Here is an 18,815-nt window from a genome sequence, read left to right as displayed (position 1 = left end):
GGTTCTGGCACATAAGTACAGGGTTGAAAAAGCGCTAGATGCCTATGGCCAAAAACAGTTCCAGAGAGGAGTTGATATGTAATAGTCCAATTGACAATCTTTGACTCCATCAAGTAAAACTGAACCCAAAACTACCTCTGACTAAGGATTCCATACATTTATTTACAATGACTTTTTGCATGCAATGTTTGGCACCTACAGGAACCAGCAGGAGAAGACAAGACATATGTATGGACCTGTGGAAAGACTTTTCTGGAACTCATGAACAATTCCTTTCAGTGTCCTGGTTAAGTTTCACAAGAAAACTGACAGCCTTAGAAATAGCTTTCAGGAAGTTTATGTAGGTAGCTGGAAGGCTCCCCTCTCCCCAAGAATGAGTTAGTTGGACTGGGTATCAAAAGTAAATGCACATGTTAGGAAGATGTTATTGGGAAGTAGGAAATACCCAGTGACAGGATGGAGTTGCTGAGTGGCAGATGGAAGCATAACATTTGCGTCTTTGTTTTTTCATCACTTTATAAGTGACAGAGCCCATCTGCTCTCTATGGATTAGCATTCTGGTTTTGTACCCCTTTCCTCCAGGGATGAGCTCATCTCATCTCATTACTTGCCCTAGCCAGATAATTCCATCTTTCTCTTTAGTTTTTTTTTTTAATAATCATGTTCTGCTTTATTTTATTTTATTTATTTTACTTTAGTTTTGGTGGGGGACAATACCTGGCAATTCCCAAAGGTTACTCTTGGCTCTGTGCTCAGAAATTGCTCATGCAGGCTCAGGAGACAATATGGGATACAAAGGATCAAACCAGGCAAACACCCTACAGCTGTGCTATCACTCCTGCCCCCCATCTTTCTCTTTAGAGGGCATTTTGATTGTGTTAGCCTGACTGGAAAGAGATACAGGAAAATGCATCCTGGTATACATTTTGGGATGTGAATATCAAGTTGCTTCCACAGGCTCTTGCTCTTTGACCCCCTCTCCCAATGAGCAGCACCCCCAGCTGTAATCAATAGGGACCCAATATCCATGTTTCTCCTGCATTCAAGTCTCTGGACAATAAGGACACACCTATCCATGCTGTAAAAGAGGCACAGACAAGAGTGTGGAGTCTGGGGAATGTTCACCAAAAGTGGGACACCCCTACCACTAGCTGTCCTCACCCCTGGTGACACAGCATATGCCTCTGCTCTGCAGAGAAGGTGGTTGGAGACACAGAGGAGGAGGAAGAGGGAAGAGGGGTGCAGGAAGGATGGGGGAACAAGAGTTTACCCTTTTCAGCTCCTCATAGCTTAGCAACAGGAAGTTATCATGCTCTCTCATGGATATAGTCAAACCATGATCCATAAAGCACTGCAGAGAGGGGGAGACAGAGAAAGGAGTGGGTAATTTCATATTAGAATGAACTCCCAACATGTCAGATCTCAGTGAGCATGCTGACATGTCTGTACACTCCATGTTCTCCTATTGTTCACTAAGGGTCTCTATAGAGTTTTCATATTGACACCCTATTTTATTTTTGTTCAAACACATAGCTACATGGATCATGAAGATATTGTCTCTCTCAAAGATCTGCCTTTGATTTTTGCCATGGAAGTTATTGTCCTTGGAAATGTCCTCTCTCTCTCTCTCTCTCTCTCTCTCTCTCTCTCTCTCTCTCTCTCTCTCTCTCTCTCTCTCTCTCTCTCTCCAATTCTAAGACTTTACCCTATGGTTGAAATCCAACTTTTCTGTGTGTCCATGAGATAGATGATGAGGCTTTCCAATTGGTATTACACAAGATCTTCTTGAACATGTTTCATTGGGAAATACCTTTTCATAGATTTCATGAACTCTCAGAAGTTCAAATCTCTCGACAGTTACCTCTGAATGTGTTCTACTTTCTCCACTAGGGCTACACCACAAAGTGCTTAAGGTACTATGTCCAGATCTTCACTTAAAACTGGCTTTCTGCAGTACTTGAGAACCACCTAGCAGAGCCAGCAATCAAATAAGACCAGGCCATATGCAAAGCAAGTTACTTACATGCTGTACTATTTCTCCTTGTAAGTACTGTGAACCCAATGGCTTATAGAACATGTCTGAGCACTTCTGACAAAAGCAGGCAAGAAATCATGATCACTGAGAGTTCTGCTTGGTCCTGTTGTCTTTATTTTAAAAACATGACTGTAGATGGACAAAATATCTTTTTTATCAGACAAAATTTGACCTAATATAGCACTCTTTTTTTAATATAATTTTTATTTTGATCATAGTGGCTTACATATTGTTGACAATAATATTTTAGGTACATATTTACATAAAATCAGGGGGGATTCCCATCACCAAATTGTCCTCCCTACACCTCCGTTTTTGTTTTCCCTCCCATTTCTTCTTCCCTCACCCCCAGGGCGGCTAGAATATGTGGTCCCCTCTGTATCTAACCTACTACTTAGTAGTCTTGCACCTGTTTGGTCTTGATGCCTCCCTTATTTCCCCCTGTAACTGGAGGCAGGACTAGCTATTTCAAGTTGTGTGGTTTTGCCTGAAAAAGAGAAAAGTAATAAACTGGGGTAAGAGTCTTATACCCCGACTGTCCTCTTGCGTGAAACTCTTGCGAGTGGGGCAAAAAGAGCCTCCAGAAACCTCGCTCGCCCAGACGCCATTTTCAGGGAGGGACTTCAGAGCATAAAAACCGGCTAACCTTTGCAAAAGCTGGCTCCCTGTGTGTGACACCAGGCGGGGAAAATCCGCGAAAGTACACCGGCCCAGTGGGGCTCAGCTGTGAAAGACTGTGAGTGTGACCTGTCTATGTCTGTCTACTGTCCTCTTGCGTGAAACTCTTGCGAGTGGGGCAAAAAGAGCCTCCAGAAACCTCGCTCGCCCAGACGCCATTTTCAGGGAGGGACTTCAGAGCATAAAAACCGGCTAACCTTTGCAAAAGCTGGCTCCCTGTGTGTGACACCAGGCGGGGAAAATCCGCGAAAGTACACCGGCCCAGTGGGGCTCAGCTGTGAAAGACTGTGAGTGTGACCTGTCTATGTCTGTCTACTGTCCTCTTGCGTGAAACTCTTGCGAGTGGGGCAAAAAGAGCCTCCAGAAACCTCGCTCGCCCAGACGCCATTTTCAGGGAGGGACTTCAGAGCATAAAAACCGGCTAACCTTTGCAAAAGCTGGCTCCCTGTGTGTGACACCAGGCGGGGAAAATCCGTGAAAGTACACCGGCCCAGTGGGGCTCAGCTGTGAAAGACTGTGAGTGTGACCTGTCTATGTCTGTCTACTGTCCTCTTGCGTGAAACTCTTGCGAGTGGGGCAAAAAGAGGCTCAGAGGAGCACGGCCGCTCCGCTTCGCTACGCGGCCATGCACTCTTTCTAAGGAAAGAACTCCATTGCAACAAGAAGGAAAAATCACACTAAGAACAGCGCTATATCACAGAAGCAAACATTTCTCTCTGGACTGTCTTCTCTGTTGCATGCTCGGGCCTAAGATTTGTCCCAGTGTGAGGCTTCATCCACGGAGGACTCCCCTCCCTTAGAGGCAAGTCAGCCCATCCAGAAAGGGAGGAGCCAGAGGAGTGTGCTGCCTACATCATATAGACAATGAATACCACCACAACACGTAGAAAAACCCACAATACAAGTGTGACAATGGGGAAACAACGCAGGCCAGCATCAGACATAGAGAATGAAGATGACAATTCTGAGGACCAGATAATGACTGAACAACTAATCAACCTCTCAGATAAGGACTTTAGACTAGCAATATGGAAGGTGCTCAACAGACTCCAAGAAACCATGGATAGAGTTGAACAGAACACTAATAAGAACCAAGAAAATATGAAGGCAGAAATGACAAAACTCCAAACTGAAATAACATGTCAACTAACAGGACTGAAAAAGTCAGTAAACGAAGTGAATGACAAAATGGATAAGCTCTGGGACAGGGTATCAGAAGCTGAGAATAGACTTGGTGCTGTGGAAGATGAGATACATAACAATTCCATACAGCAGGAGAGATTGGACAAAAAACTTAAAGCAAATGAGCAGACAATGGAAAAATTAGTCAAAGAATGGGAACAGATGAAAATAGAAGTCTATGATAAGATCAACAGAAACAACTTAAGAATCATTGGAGTCCCAGAGACCCAGGAAGAAAATTTCCAGGAAGAATCAATGGTCAAGAACATCATTAAAGAGAAACTTCCAGAGCTAAAGAATATATGTGATCAAATCCTGCATGCCCGAAGAGTACCAACCAAAAGAGACCCCAGAAAAACCACCCCAAGACACATCCTAGTCACAATGACAAATCCCACAGATAGAGACAGAATTCTGAAAACAGCAAGATCAAAAGGGGAAATCATGTTCAAGCAAGCTTCCCTGAGATTTACAGCAGACCTGTCACCAGAAACGCTCAATGCCAGAAAGCAGTGGTGGGATATTGTGACAAGACTGAATGAAATGAATGCTTCACCCAGAATACTATACCCAGCAAAACTCACTTTCCGGTTTGATGGAAGAATACATGGTTTCACAGACAAAAAACAGCTCAGAAACTTCACAGACACAAAACCAGTCTTAAGAGAAAAACTGAAAGACCTAATCTAAGACAAGACTACCCAAAAGACACACCAAATTTTGAAATAAAGATGGCGTTAAATCCCAGGACAATTCTTTCTCTCAACGTCAATGGACTAAATGCACCAGTTAAGAGACACAGAGTGGCTAAATGGATCAAAAAACTCAATCCAACCTTCTGCTGCCTACAAGAAACGCACCTGAATAGTCAGAACAAACATAGACTCAAAATAAAAGGCTGGAGAAAAGTTATCCAAGCAAACAACATCCATAAAAAAGCTGGAGTGGCCATACTAATATCAGATAATGCAAACTTTATACTCAGGAAGGTTGTAAGGGACAAAGACGGACATTTTATATTAATCAAGGGGTACGTAGAGCAGGAAGAATTCACTCTCCTAAACATATATGCACCGAATGAGGGGCCAGCAAAATATTTAATACAACTGTTGACAAATCTGAAAAATAATATCAACAACAACACAATAATTGTGGGGGACCTTAACACGGCTTTGTCAACACTGGACAGGTCAACCAGACTGAAACCCAACAAGAATATACTAGACCTGAGGAGAGAAATGGAAGAAAGAGGCCTAGTGGATATATATAGGACACTCCATCCCCAGAAACCTGGATACACATTCTTCTCCAATGTACATGGGACATTCTCCAGGATAGACTACATGCTGGCACATAAAACATACCTCCATAAGATCAAGAGGATAGAAATTTTGCAGACTACCTTCGCTGACCACAAGGCTCTGAAATTATTTGTGAACTCCAAAGGGACTCAGAAGAAACACTTTAACACCTGGAAGTTAAACAGCCTCATGCTCAATAACCAGTGGGTCCGAGATGAAATCAAGGAGGAAATCAAAAGGTTCCTGGAAACAAATGACAATAAAGACACAAACTCTCAGAACTTATGGGACACAGCAAAAGCAGTACTGAGAGGAAAATTTATAGCTTTGCAAGCACACATCAGGAAGGAAGAAGGAGCTTACCTGAGTAGCTTAATGACACAGCTAATAGAACTAGAAAATGCTCAACAAAAGGACCCAAGAATAGGAAGACAGAAGGAAATAACAAAGCTGAGAGCAGAAATCAACGAAGTGGAAACTCAAAAAACAATCCGAAAGATCAACGAAAGCAGAAGTTGGTTCTTTGAAAAAATAAACAAGATTGATAGACCACTGGCAAACCTAACAAAGAAATAGAGAGAGAGAAACTTGATAACTCGTATCAGGAATGAAAAAGGAGAGATCACTACTGATATGACAGAGATTCAAAGGGTAATCAGAAACTACTTTGAAAAACTCTACGCCACTAAAAATGAGAACCTGGAAGAAATGGATAAATTCTTGGACTCTTATAATCTTCCACGGTTGAAGGAAGAGGATGTAGCATATCTAAACACCCCCATCACCATTGATGAAATTAAAACAGTAATCAAATGTCTGCCGAAAAACAAAAGCCCAGGTCCAGATGGATTCACTAATGAATTCTATCAAACTTTCCAAGAGGAACTACTGCCAATCTTGGCAAGACTCTTTCATGAAATTGAACAAACAGAAACACTTCCAAATAGCTTTTATGAAGCCAACATCACCTTGATACCTAAACCAGACAGAGACGCTACCAAAAAAGAAAATTACAGACCAATATCACTGATGAATGCAGATGCAAAGATCCTCAACAAAATCCTGGCAAATAGGATTCAATGCCTCGTTAAGAAGATCATCCACTACGATCAAGTAGGTTTCATCCCAGGAATGCAAGGCTGGTTTAACATCCGTAAATCTATCAACATAATACACAACATCAATAACAAGAAAAATAAAAACCACATGATCATATCAATAGATGCAGAGAAAGCATTTGATAAGGTCCAACACCCATTCTTGATCAAAACTCTCAGCAAGATGGGAATGGAGGGAACCTTTCTCAATATAGTGAAGGCCATCTACCACAAGCCAGTGGCAAATATTATCCTCAATGGAGAAAAACTGAAAGCCTTCCCTCTAAATTCTGGCACAAGACAAGGCTGTCCTCTCTCACCACTCCTATTCAACATAGCACTGGAAGTACTTGCTATAGCGATTAGGCAAGAAAAGGATATCAAGGGAATCCAGATAGGAAAGGAAGAATTCAAGCTCTCACTGTTTGCAGATGACATGATACTCTACTTAGAAAACCCTAAAGACTCTATCAAAAAGCTTCTAGAAACAATAGACTCATATAGCAAGGTGGCAGGCTACAAAATTAACACACAAAAATCAATGGCCTTTCTATATACCAATAGTAATAAGGATGTAATGGACATTAAGAAAACAACCCCATTCACAATAGTACCACACAAACTCAAATATCTTGGAATCAACTTGACTAAATATGTGAAGGACCTATACAAAGAAAACTATAAAACTCTGCTCCAAGAAATAAGAGAGGACACACGGAAATGGAAACACATACCCTGCTCATGGATTGGCAGGATTAACATCATCAAAATGTCAATACTCCCCAAGGCATTATACAGATTTAATGCCATCCCTCTAAAGATACCCATGACATTCTTCAAAGAAGTGGATCAGACACTTTTGAAATTCATTTGGAACAATAAACACCCTCGAATAGCTAAAGCAATCATTGGGAAAAAGAATATGGGAGGAATTACTTTTCCCAACTTTAAACTGTACTACAAAGCAACAGTTATCAAAACAGCATGGTATTGGAATAAGGATAGGTCCTCAGATCAGTGGAATAGGCTTGAATACTCAGAAAATGTTCCCCAGAGATACAACCATCTAATTTTTGATAAAGGAGCAGGAAATCCTAAATGGAGCAGGGAAAGCCTCTTCAACAAGTGGTGTTGGCACAATTGGATAGCCACTTGCAAAAAATTAAACTTAGACCCCCAGCTAACATCATGTACAAAGGTAAAATCCAAATGGATTAAAGACCTCGATATCAGCCCCAAAACCATAAGATATATAGAACAGCACATAGGCAAAACACTACAGGACATTGCAGGCATCTTCAAGGAGGAAACTGCACTCTCCAAGCAAGTGAAAGCAGAGATTAACAGATGGGAATATATTAAGCTGAGAAGCTTCTGCACCTCAAAGGAAATAGTGCCCAGGATACAAGAGCCACCCACTGAGTGGGAGAAACTATTCACCCAATACCCATCAGATAAGGGGCTAATCTCCAAAATATACAAGGCACTGACAGAACTTTACAAGAAAAAAACATCTAACCCCATCAAAAAATGGGGAGAAGAAATGAACAGACACTTTGACAAAGAAGAAATACGCATGGCCAAAAGACACATGAAAAAATGTTCCACATCACTAATCATCAGGGAGATGCAAATCAAAACAACGATGAGATACCACCTCACACCCCAGAGAATGGCACACATCACAAAGAATGAGAATAAACAGTGTTGGCGGGGATGTGGAGAGAAAGGAACTCTTATCCACTGCTGGTGGGAATGCTGTCTAGTTCAACCTTTATGGAAAGCGATATGGAGATTCCTCCAAAAACTGGAAATCGAGCTCCCATACGATCCAGCTATACCACTCCTAGGAATATACCCTAGGAACACAAAAATACAATACAAAAACCCCTTCCTTACACCTATATTCATTGCAGCTCTATTTACCATAGCAAGACTCTGGAAACAACCAAGATGCCCTTCAACAGACGAATGGCTAAAGAAACTGTGGTACATATACACAATGGAATATTATGCAGCTGTCAGGAGAGATGAAGTCATGAAATTTTCCTATACATGGATGTACATGGAATCTATTATGCTGAGTGAAATAAGTCAGAGAGAGAGAGAAAAACGCAGAATGGTCTCACTCATCTATGGGTTTTAAGAAAAATGAAAGACACCCTTGTAATAATAATTTTCAGACACAAAAGAGAAAAGAGCTGGAAGTTCCAGCTCACCTCAGGAAGCTCACCACAAAGAGTGATGAGTTTAGTTAGAGAAATAACTACATTTTGAACTGTCCTAATATTGAGAATGTATGAGGGAAATGTAGAGCCTTTTTAGGGTACAGGCAGGGGTTGGGTGGGGAGGAGGGAGATTTGGGACTTGGGTGATGGGAATGTTGCACTGGTGATGGGTGGTGTTCCTTTTATGACTGAAACCCAAACACAATCATGTATGTAATCAAGGTGTTTAAATAAAAAAAAATTAAAAAAAAAAGAGTCTTATACCCCGAAAATGGGCGGAATCCTTCTAAATCATCGATTTGGGAGATGAAGGAGAAAGAGAAGGTGAAACACTCCACCAGTACCAAAAGAAGTGTCAAATATCCAGTGAGGACTCCAGCTAATATAGCACTCTTAATTATGGTCTTGTATGCTGCTTTGGTAAATTATATGAAAGTTGGCATATGAAGGGGTTGCTGCTCTCCTTCCATGACAAATTGAAAACACAAAAGTCTCTCTGAGAAGTTTGTTTATAATAGCCAATTTTTAGTTTACAACTTGTTAGTTTACAACTGTCTAAATTTATGCAATGAATTTTGAGAGCATTGCAAAATTAGTTCTTAAATCACTATTGAAGGCTCACTGATCTTCTTTCATGACAAATTGAAAGCACAAAAGTCCCTCTGAGCAGTGAAGGAGCCAAACTTATACCTTGAACTCATATTTTGGTAAATAAATTTTTTGAACACAGATGTTTATGTAAGAATTGCCCACAGGTAAGAATCACACATCAGGATTTTTTAACAGTTGTATCATGCAATATATGGTTAATACAGTGCTGGAGTAAGAGAGCAAGAAGGGTCTTTGCCTTGTACATGGTCAACTCAGATTCAATCCCTGGCATCCCATATGGACCTGTGAGCATTGCCAGGAGTGAGTCCTGAGTACAGAGTCCTGAGCACTGCTGAGTGTGACACAAACAAACAAACAAAACAAAAGGCAAGATCAATTTAGAAAAAAACTCAACTGCATTCTTCACAGGGCATTTATAGGTGCCTAACCCAGACAACAGTGACATGGATGCTGGGAGAAATGGCCCACATTCATCTATTTGGGTGACAAACAAGTCAAATGGCATGAAAAATTATTGAGGGAAGCACACTTATGAGGGAAGACACAAAATTCATGTGACTCTGGAGTAAATAATCATAAATACAGGACTTTCTGACATGACTGAAGGGAAAAAGAGTAGGAACTTTCCATATACGCTGAAGAAATAGGAGTACAACCCAATGCCACTCTCTGCACCCTTGACAGAAATGTCCTCATTCCATGACTGACATCAAAGTATGTGACCAGTCAAGTTCTCTCATGTGAGATCAGGCTACTGGGTTGAAAATTCTGGGGTTTTTCTTTTGGAAGGTATTTGGGTCTACCTCCCCCCCCCCACACCACCATCAGAAAACCCTAAAGACCCACACGCACTGCCACTGTCTTTCCAGCAGAAAAGTGGCCTGTCTCCTCTACAACCTACAAAAGAAAACAATGACCCCCCCAATACTTTCCAAGTAGTCTGGTTTTGGCTGACCTCTGTCATTTGAAGAAAGGTGGGTGGTTAGGAGATTCCCCTTTCTGTATGAATTACAGCAGCCCAATGCCCCTCTCTACACTCTGCAACAAAAAAGGCCCCAACTCCTCATCTCAACCTAATCAAACTGCCAAGTCATTACATTTATTTCAGATCTATAGATCTTGGATGCCCATATTACAACTTGATACCTCAAAATTCTATAGTCATGTCATCCCAGTAGTATTACAAAAATTTTGGTGGGAATAAAGCATAAAAATTTATCAATCTCTGTGAGCTTAAATTGTAATACTGAAGGAAGGGTTGACTAGAATGAACCAAAATCCACTGTCATTAGTATCACCATAAAGAGAAATAACTATTTCTAAATTACCCTTATTATAAAAGTTTTGATAATTCCATTTGTATTCCATTTGATAATTACATTGTATTGTAACAGTACCATAAATTAAATCTCTTTTGCCTGTCTGGAGGCAAGCTTGAGTGGTGGGTGGGATACTAGGGACACTGGTGAAGGGAAGGTCAAATTGGTGATCAGATTGGTAATAGAGCATGTAATGCCTGAAATGACCATATTATGAAACAACTTGGTAAATGGGCGCTTTAATAAAAATTAGTGTGGATAAAATAAGGGATAGAGGAGCAATGACAAGTATGTCCAAAAAGAAAATGCACCAGGCTTCATTGCTGAATCTTTGTTCCCTGAGGATAGTCAGAAGTATGTCTGGCAGAAATAGGGAGGCTCCCACCCTAATCCCCTCCACCAAGCTCAAAGGAGGCCTCCTTTCCAGCCTTCCCTCAGCTTTCTTCTCAGTTTCAGTGTTATCACTGTTCATCTTCCCTTTGAAGGCAGCCAGTTTTGTGTCTGGAAGTGAATAGGGAAACTCAAGCCTTGATTCCTTCCTCCAAAAGAAAATGGGGCTGTCATTTTGGATCTTTTTTCAACCTCCTTTCGGGTCCCAGCACCATTGCTGAAATTCTTTGTTCCCTTGGGACAGTCAGACCTGTGTCTGGATGGAAGCAGGGCGGCTCCCACCTAATCCTCTCCACCAAGCTCAAATGGGCCTTCCCTCAAACTCTTTGTTTCCAGGGCCATTACTGATACCCCCTTCCTTCCCATAGGTCCTCCTTTTCCCAAACCAGAACTCATTTTTATTTATATCATAGACTTCCTGGTAGATTGGATATAGCCCTTATTCCCCGATACTCCAGCAACCCAAACCACTAAATGCAAAGATCAATGGAGAAGCGAAGGAAGACATATACTCTGGGGATATGAAGAGAAATCCTGGCAAATCTCCAAGTCCAGCCAAATACCTTCACCTTAAAGATGAGAACCTAAAATCAATACTTAATGGTTTAGCAATGTAAATCAAGGAGTCACTAGCCTGTGAAATTAAGAAATCTATAGATGAACAATTCAACCAACTCAAAGAACTCTTTCAGAAGATGAGAGAATCCATACAAATGGAACTGAAGAAACTAAACATGTTAGCAGCTACAATAGTAGAATTATACAGGTGGAGAATCACATATATAAATGAAGACACATTATAAGCCAGCAGTGACAAAGAAGTCAAAAAAGAAAGGGGAGACAAAACCCTAAAAGAAAATGTAAGGTACTTACTGAACAAAGAGAAAGAATCTCATATAGGAATTCCAGAAGGGGAAGAAAACAGGAAAAGGAAAGAACAAGCAATGAGGAAAATAATAGCAGAGAACTTTTCCACCCTTGGGGAAGAAATTTTTTCTACAAATCCAAGATGCAAGAAGCGTGCCAAACAAAACAGAACATAACAGAACAACACCAAGACAGTTAGTAACCCAAATGACAAAAACAAAACCAAAAACAAAGAGAGAGATTAACTCTTCAAAGCAGTAAGGGAGAAAAAACCTCAAGTATAAAGGAAAACAGTTTAAGAATTAAACCATAACTTCCATTTGAAACAATCTAGACAAGAAAAGAATGAGATGACATAATCAAACTACTGAATGAAAGAAAATTTCAACCTAGAGTTCACTACCCAGAAAAACTCTCATTTACATGGGAGGGAGGTTTAAAAAACATTCTCAGACAAAAAAGAGCTCGCAATATTTGTGCTAACAAAACTGACCCTAAGTGAGCTACTCAAAGAGAAATTACACAAACCAAGTACCCAATTGTAACAACAACCCTACACAATATAATTGCACAAGTCTATTCTGTCAATAGTTTCCTTAAATGTTAATGGATAAACTCTTCCATAAAGAATGGATACAGCTGTTTAGATTGAGCGGGTGTCCAATGAATTGCTCTTTATAGATGTCTATAATAATGTTTTAATGCTTTTACCCACAGAAACAGTTGCAGAATGAGTTTGGAAGGCATGGACTCCATGATTGCTATAAGTAGTTATATTGTCGTAATTATGCTATGTCTATAATAACTCCTTGATTTTTTGTCCACAGTGGTACTTGGAGATATAGGTTGGTCACCCCGTTCCACATTGCATTTATATATATGACTCAGAAGACAGGGATCGTTAAGCTGTCAAGACAAAAATTTTAATCTATTCATTTTATCTGGATTATGCCTGCTAATATAATATAATGCTTATGTCCACAGATAGCAATGGAATATGCAACTGAATGTCATAATCTCCTGTTACAGAGCTCATTCATTGAATATGTTATTGTAATCCGTTTTCAATTGTAGGTAGTTTACTATTATACCATACTGCTCATGATTTTAGATTGTTTTTAGGAAAGGAACCTGGATACTCAAGACCTGCTAGACAATATTTCATGGAATATACTTCTCTTAAAGTGCTCATTACCATATCACTTATTTTTATAAACTTGAAAATTATGATTGTGGGGCTGGAGAGAGAGCATGGAGGTAAGTCATTTGCCTTGCATGCAGAAGGTTGGTGGTTCGAATCCTGACATCCCATATGGTCCCCTGAGCCTTCCAGGAGCGATTTCTGATCATAGAGCCAGGAGGAACCCATGAGCGCTGCCGGGTGTGACCCAAAAACCCAAAAAGAAAAAATTATGATTGTTTTTAAGAATGCTCTATGCACAATCTAACCCATGGAGCCTCTCTTTAGTAAAGTTTACCCTCACCGATCATGATTAGCCTAGAAATGAAAAACTTTTACACCTGACTTGCCCACTTTATATATTTTAAGCATTATGTTTCATTTTTACCTGGGTCAGCTTTGTTAACTGTAACCTATGAATTAATTCTCATTGTTTGTCTATGTGTGAGCATGAGTGTATGTGTTGGCTACCTCAGTGTGTAATGTCCTTCTGTAATATACATAATGTCTGTCTATGTTGCACACTGTCCTTCCTCTGTTACATATGAACCCCTCCTTCCCCCTTTGCTTACCAAGTTACAAATACTTTTATAGCCCTTCACTCTCCTACTGCCATCTGTTATTTCCACATTTAACCTTTCTTTGCCCTCAATTCTTAACTCCTCAGGAAGTGGAACATTCTCCCCACCGCACTCAGCTGTCAACCAGCTCCCAAAGTAAAAAGATAGATTTTTAACCCAAGAAGAAGCTTCCACTGCTGCTGGTTTGCTCTTAGTGGCCCCCTAACCCTTGCCTCCTTTCACTGTGGACTGTTGCTAACTTACAATTCTGTGTCTGAGAAGCTCCCAGCTTGAGGACATTTTCTGATATATGACTACTGGGAGTCATTTTTTAGATTCCAACAAGATCAAATCACAGACTAAATCTGTGCTTTACATTTATTCCTCCCAGACTGTTTCAAAAGACTTAAAGGGGGAGAGGTATATCTCCTTAGTATATTATTTCTTTAGATATATTTTCTTTATAGGTATAGATATTATTGCCTATCTTCTATGTAGTGGCAATTTCTCCCCTTTGTTTGGATCTATTTAGTAGAGAATTCTAGTAGATAAGTTTCTCTAGTGTTCTGAGTTCATGTTAGAACCAGGTTATCAGGGTTGTTTAGCTTGCTATTTTTACCCTCTATGCACCAGTAATACTATGTGGCATTGTTCCTTTTTGCATTGGCACATTAAAATAGATAAATATATGTGTGTAAACAAGTTTTTATCTAATAAACATAGGAATACATAAATTTTATGTTGCAGTGGGGATTTACACCCTGAATACTTTTTTATTGTGAGTTGGCTTAGGCTTCAGAAGATTGGACATTGACCATTCAACTCTGAATCGTAGAAACATCTATGGAAACAGCACTGTTTTTTACACGAGCACCAGGAATCAGATTTCTACCAGGGAAGGCCCTACTGCTGCCCTGTTGCATTAAATAATTAACGATGGGGCTGGATGGTGGATGATGCCATCCAGCCCACATGGCTCTTCAACCTCCATGCAGCCGGCGAGTTCCAGGCCCAGGTGAAATTACTCACTCACACGCAGCCATCAGGAAGAATCATCTTTATTTATGCCCTAGCCACCACAGGTGTGTGGCCTATGTCAACCTTTTAAGCATTCAGCTATATTTTGCTAGCCCTGCATCTTATCTCCTGTTAGCCATCTTCCCTTTGGGCTCCATGCGGCCCAAAGATCCAAAAGCCAGGAAGCCAAGCCGGGCCAAGAGAGAAACGGCAAAAGGGGCGAATCCCCTGGCTCAGAGGTTTATCTATCCTTTTCCAGACCCCTCCCAGAAATGGGAGGTCTTGCAGGTAGTTACACCTATTATCCGGTTCCCAAGACCCCTCCCAGATATGGGTGGGTCTTAGGGTACACCACACTGCCCTGGCAGCAACTTACTCCAGAGTGGGTTCATATGAGTAATCACCAAGTATGATTACTTGGTAACAATAACAACCTGCTTTCAAGGCAGGGCTCTCTAAATTGCCACCTAATGGTGATATGAAACCTAAAAATACTTCAAGTCATCCTAACTTCTAGGAGTTGTACAGAGACCAGAATCTCTAACTACAGAAATCTGACAGCAACGACCATGATTGTGAAAAAATTTTATTGGAACCATAGATAAAGACTTTGGGTTAGACAACTTAGTGTGCCTAGAGCCTGGAGTTAAACTTATGCCAGGATACTTCATGGGTAAGGTTTCCCTGTTTTTAGAACAAAGGTTTTTCCTTTCTATTTTCTTCATATTTTGCTTGCCTATGCAAATACCAACTGCAACACACAATTTTTGTATTTTTTATCTCTTATATTAAACAAAAGAGATTAATAAATCTTCTGCTATTGTACTAGTGATTTTACTGCAGATACAATAATTTTCACAAATATACTTGCTACTAAACTTATTCATTTTATTTTTAGTTTATCTTTCCATTTTCTTTCTATTTTTTCAATAACTTTATTTTTTCTTATTTTGAAACCAATGTATTATTATCAGTGATGTCAACTATGTAATGCATTTTCTTTAAATAAAAATTTTTTAAAAAGCACTGAAAGAAAAAAAGAAAATGCAACAGGCATAAATAGCGGAGATGCTCATCTCTCAAGAACAAACTAATTCAATGGTCTGATGTTGTGAATGAATAATTAAAGGATTTGATACTTAGAAATCTCTGGCCTTGCACTGGGAAAGTGACACACCTAAGTATGGCTCTAAGGGAATGTTATCAGATGGACGCAAAGGAACTCCTTTCCATTTGCTTTTCTGTACTCACATATCAAGTCTTGAATCTGCATCAGCACCCTTACCTGCATCATTTCCCTCATGTTACACTCCATCTATCACCAGAACAAGGATAAGGACAAACATGTGTTATCTGTGGACCCCAGGCAGACCCATATGCTATCACTCTTATGAGCCTATTCTTTGGGGGGGGGATACCTCTCAGTGCTCAGGAATTACTTCTAGCTCTGCAGTCAAGGGTCATTCTTTGGGGGAATCATATGGAATTCTGGGAATCCACTCTTGGTTGTGCAAGGCAAACACCCTACCAACTGTGATATCAATCTGGTCCCTGATAACTATATTTTTAGTTATCTTATGCCATGCTCAATTGGGTGTTAATTCTTATTGAATTCATTTCTCTTATTTCTTGGAGCAGGGCTCCTCTGTGTAGTTATTTCTATTACTGCACTCACCACTCTTTGTGGTGAGCTTCAAGAAGTGAGCTGGAAGATCCAGCCCTCCTCTCATTGTCTCTGAGGATTGTTGCAAAAATGACTTTTATTTTTCTTAAAACCCATAGATGAGTGAGACTATTCTGCATCTCTCTAACTTCCTCTGACTTATTTCACTCAGCATGATAGATTCCATGTACATCCATGTATAGGAAAATTTCATGACTTCATCTATCCTGATGGCTGCATAATATTTTATTGTTTATATGTACCACAATTTCTTTAACCATTCGTCTGTTGAAGGGCATCTTGGTTGTTTTCAGAGCCTGGCTATTATGAATAGTGCTGCAATAAATATAGGTGTGAGAAAGGGGGTTTTGTATTGTGTTCTTGTGTTCTTAGGGTATATTCCTAGGAGTGGAATAGCTCGGTCGAATGGGAGCTTGATTTTCAAATTTTGGAGGAATCTCCATATTGCTTTCCATAGAGGTTGGATTAGACAGCATTCCCACCAGCAGTGGATAAGAGTTTCTTTCTCTCCACATCCCCGCCAGCACTGATTGTTCTCATTCTTTGTGATGTGCACCAATCTCTGTGGTGTGAGGTGGTATCTCATCGTTGTTTTTATTTGCATCTCCCTGATGATTAGTGACGAGGAGCATTTTTTCATGTGCCTTTTGGCCATTTGTATTTCTATTTTTTTTTTAATCAAAGGGTCTGTTCATTTCTTCTCCCCATTTTTTGATGGGATTAGATGATTTTTTTTCTGGTAAAGTTCTGTCACTGCCCTGTATATTTTGGATATTAGTCCCTTATCTGAAGGGTGTTGGGTGAATAGTTTTCTTCCACTTGGTGGGTGACTCTTGTGTCCTGGGCACTATTTCTTTTGAGGTGCAGAAGCTTCTCAGTTTAATGTATTTCCATCTGTTGATCTCTGTTTCCACTTGTTTGGAAAGTGCAGTTTCCTCCTTGAAGATGCCTTTAGTCTCAATGTCATGGAGTGTTTTACCGACCTGTTGTTCTATATACCTTATGGTATCAGGTCTGATATCAAGGTCTTTAATCCATTTGGATTTTACCTTCGTACTTGATGTTAACTGGGGGTCTATGTTCACTTTTTTGCAAGTGGCTAGCCAGTTCTGCCAGCACCACTTGTTGAAGAGGTTTTCCCTGCTCCACTTAGGATGTCTTGCTCCTTTGTCAAAAATTAGGTAATTGTATGTCTGGGGGACAATGTCTAAGAACTCAAGCCTATTCCACTGATCTGAGGGTTTGTCTTTATTTCAATACCATGCTGTTTTGATAACTCTTGCTTTGTAGTACAGTTTAAAGTTGGGGAAAGTAATGCCTTCCATTTTCCTTTTCCCTAGGAGTGCTTTAACTATTCGAGGGTGTTTATTGTTCCAGATGAACTTCATAAGTGTTTGATCCACTTCTTTGAAGAATGTCATGGGTATTTTTAAGGGGATCACATTAAATCTGTACAATGCTTTGGGGAGTATTGCCAATTTTTTTTGTGGTTTTTGGGTCACACCCGGCAGTGCTCAGGGGTTACTCCTGGCTTCATGCTCAGAAATTGCTCCTGGCAGGCACGGGGGACCATATGGGACGCCGGGATTTGAACCGATGACCTTCTGCATGAAAGGCAAATGCCTTACCTCCATGCTATCTCTCCGGCCCCGAGTATTGCCAATTTAATGATGTTAATCCTACCAATCCATGAGCAGGGTATCTGTTTCCATTTCCGTGTGTCCCTCTTATTTCTTGGAGCAGGGCTTTATAGTTTTCTTTGTATAGGTCCTTCACGTCTTTGGTCAAGTTGACTCCAAGATATTTGAGTTTGTGTGGCACTATTGTGAATGAGATTGCCTTCTTGACTTCTTTCTCTTCCCTTTCATTATTGGTGTATAAAAAGGCCATTGATTTCTGTGTGTTAATTTTGTAACCTGCCAGCTTGCTATCTGAGTCTATTGTTTCTAAAAGCTTTTTGGTAGAGTCTTTAGGGTTTTCTAAGTAGAGTATCATGTTGTCTGCAAACAATGAGAACTTGATTTCTTCCTTTTCTATCTGAATTCCCTTGATATCTTTTTCTTGCCTGATCGCTATAGTAAGAACTTCCAGTACTGTGTTGAAGAGGAGTGGTGAGAGTGGACAGCTTGCTGAGAGTTTTGATCAAGAATGGGTGTTGGACCTTATCAAATGCTTTCTCTGTGTCTATTGATATGATCATGTGATTTTTATTTTTCTTCTTGTTGATGTTGTGTATGATGTTGATAGATTTACGGATGTTAAACCATCCTTGCATTCCTGGGATGAAACCTACTTGGTCGTAGTGTATGATCTTGATGATGCATTGGATCCTATTTGCCAGGATTTGTTGAAGATATTTGCATCTGCATTCATCAAGGATATTGATCTGTAATTTTATTTTTTTGGCAGCATCTCTGTCTGGTTTTGGTATCAAGGTGATGTTGGCTTCATAAAAGCTGTTTGGGAGTGTTCCCCCCCCCTTTTTTCAATTTTATGGAAGAGCCTGGCTAGGATTGGTAGTAGCTCCTCTTGAAAGATTTGAAAAAATTCATTAGGAAATCCATCTGGGCCTGGGCTTTTCTTTTTGGGCAGATGTTTGATTACAGTTTCAATTTCCTCAGTAGTGAAGGGGGTGTTTAGATATGCTACATCCTCCTTACTTAAA

At 40.2% G+C, this 18,815-nt stretch overlaps 1 protein-coding gene across 2 annotated transcripts in view; it reads right to left on the bottom strand.

Annotated features, from left to right (window-relative positions):
* Nucleotides 1-1,320, bottom strand: part of SULT2A1 (sulfotransferase family 2A member 1) — a 54,112-nt gene extending 52,792 nt beyond the window's left edge. For both annotated transcript variants that reach the window (XR_007502280.1, XR_007502282.1), the window contains exon 1: nt 1,271-1,320. The gene's annotated coding sequence lies outside the window, so the exon portion shown is untranslated. The remainder of the gene's footprint in view (nt 1-1,270) is intronic.
* Between the last annotated feature and the right edge of the window lie 17,495 nt (nt 1,321-18,815).

The sequence above is a fragment of the Suncus etruscus genome, chromosome 14, assembly GCF_024139225.1.
Source record: "Suncus etruscus isolate mSunEtr1 chromosome 14, mSunEtr1.pri.cur, whole genome shotgun sequence".
NCBI lineage: Eukaryota > Metazoa > Chordata > Mammalia > Eulipotyphla > Soricidae > Suncus > Suncus etruscus.
Note: the sequence above shows the minus strand (reverse complement) of the source record. Positions and strands in the feature narration are given on the sequence as shown.